The following is a 2,500-nucleotide window of genomic DNA, read 5'->3' as shown; positions in this document are numbered from 1 at the left end:
TTAACAATTTCAAAGCGAAGACAACTCGCAAGACGATCCATTTCGTCTCGGTTCAATTTTAACGTCCGTCCGTATTATTTTTTGTTCCACAAGAGATTTCGAATAGGTTTCTTTATTTATCATCCCTTCTTTTCGAGCGCCACGGAAGCAAGAGGAAAAGCAAGAGCGAGAGAACATTTCGCGTATACTTCATTTAACAATTTTAACCAACACGCGATGTACTCCACACACCTCTTAGATTTAACAACTGCTTTTCTCTTCTTCTCCCCTTAGCGCAAGGGTAAACCCCATTTGTCTCTTCTTTGGAACGCAACAAAACTTTCGAGGACTGGACGACCGAGCGATGGTCGCGCGGTCTTCGCTTATCTTTAACAAACGAAGTAGTCCGTATGTATTCTAAATGTTGAAGCCTCCTAGAGCTTTAAGCCATGCGAGACATTGAAATGCTGTTTTAACGGGAGCATGCATAATTGCTGCAAACATACTTTTATCACAAGTTCTAGCCACGCCACGGAGGCTTCGAAGTTCCTTCACCATTCGCTTTCCTCTCTTTTGTTACACAGTTTCAGACTACGATCAGGGGTACCGAAACGCTGTATTGATTGTAAACAACCATTTTTATCTTGGAGCGGAGCGTTCCTTTACTCGTTAGATTTGTCTTGTCGCGTGTGTATTCGCTTTTTCGACGCTTTTTAACCATTTAACTTGTTTAGCGAAGCTAAACGCACAGACAGACAAAAAAAAAGGAACAGCATCGCGCGTCAAACAGCGACGACCCATCTGAAGCGATCTTTCATTTATACACCGTTTGTAAACAGAGAGATGTATAAAGCGCGGGGAATCATTCGAAACCCTGGGGCTATTCGAGCTTGCATTTCAGCAAATTATCATCTCAAACATTTCACTCGTTTGCTTTTTCTAAATTTATAGGAGAGCTTCTTTCGTTTATTTTTGACACACCTTTCGTAAATATCGTTTCTGGCAACGTCAGGAGCGTGGATTTCTACAAGTGAACAATCGCGCCGATCCGATAACTTCCAGCAGGATGGAGAATCTTTATAGATTATCTTCCGAGAACTCGGTGCTTTCACGGGCGGTCGTTTATAAATTTTAACGAACGACTCGCGCGCCGTGACGCACTTGCGCTAGTTCGAAGAGATATTTCGAAATTTGTTTCTCTCCTTTAACGGCCTGCATTTAGTGTATCGGTTGCGATTTTCGTCACATCGTTTCCACGACAAACGCCGACGAACTGCCCAACTATCGCTCGTACGTTGCGACTCTTTCTTTGTTTATCGTTCATTCATTCTTTCAATTTCGTTCGATAATCCCGCTCCGAAACGTTCTACTTTCGTTGAACGACGGCGAGATGTTTAGAAAGAAATGAATTACTCTTTTTTCGAGAAGCAAACGCAAGCAGTCTTTTGTTAAGAAAACGACCCTCAGCCAGGCGTGGTCCAGGAATTGTATCCGTGGACCGCAATGTGCGTTCGAAATGTCGATGTTCATGTGTCCTGCAGTTCACACGTTGACGCGCAATTAGCTGCGTTCTTCATCGACCCACGAGCCAAGTGATCCACCGTTCAGGGTAATCGTAAAATTTTGTATTTCAAACTCTTTAGATCTTTAGAGTGTTATTTTCATTATTAACACGCATCACATTCGATACCCACATCACTCTCCCACCCGGCGCGTGCGGGAGAGCGAATTCGGGCGTCGCCAACGTATTTGTTTGTTTGTTCGATCGTTGACGACACGATCGCGTCCAAGGACGGAAACCGTCGGAGAAACGCCCAGTGGCACGCTCCTCTCGACGGTCGGGCGTAAAGTACATTTAAAAACCTTGAAAAGTACGAACGCACACAAGGAATGCGAGCGCGCGTCCTGTCGCTGAATCGTGGGTTGCGAGATTCGAACAGACACACGGCCGGCGACGATCGGTCTAACTAATGGACACATAGTTTTTCAAAGACTCGCTATCGTCGCTTCTCAGCCGGTCCGTAAACAACACACATCGATCAGGCGGACGCACGAATCTTACCACGGTGCGTGTTTCGTAGATTCCAGGTTACCCGCAAGTACCTCTCTCTCCCTCTCGAAAGAGGAATCTCGATCCGTCCTTTTTGGACAATGGAGAAATCTTTTTATCGCAACACGGATGGCAAAGAAACAACCAAAGCGTAGGAGCGTGGGGACGAGAGCGACGAAAAGAACGTCGCGAAAACAAAGTTTCGACGGTTGCTCGTTCTAATACATCGTAGTTTCAACTCTCTCAGTTTTAACCACTCCTAGACGCTTCGTAAACTTTTAACAATTCTTCGCCTCCGCGAGTTTCATTTCGAATAGAGCGAACGCAACACGGACCAAAAAAACTCCGGTGATGCCAGATCATTTAGCAAAGATCAGACGGCGGGTCATCTGTATTCCTTTTCTCTCTTTTTTATATCTTTCCATTTAACTAGGGTGTCGCAACGACGGGTACATTTATATATTTATATAT

General features: G+C 44.8%; 1 non-coding gene across 1 annotated transcript; it reads right to left on the bottom strand.

The window, feature by feature from the left end:
* Positions 1-1,436: 1,436 nt before the first annotated feature.
* LOC143307974 (5.8S ribosomal RNA) lies at positions 1,437-1,591 on the bottom strand. The gene has a single exon (XR_013065004.1). It is a non-coding gene; the product is annotated as a 5.8S ribosomal RNA (ribosomal RNA).
* Between the last annotated feature and the right edge of the window lie 909 nt (positions 1,592-2,500).

This window comes from Osmia lignaria, unplaced genomic scaffold (assembly GCF_051020975.1).
Source record: "Osmia lignaria lignaria isolate PbOS001 unplaced genomic scaffold, iyOsmLign1 scaffold0117, whole genome shotgun sequence".
NCBI lineage: Eukaryota > Metazoa > Arthropoda > Insecta > Hymenoptera > Megachilidae > Osmia > Osmia lignaria.
This window is presented reverse-complemented; position numbering and strand designations above follow the sequence as displayed.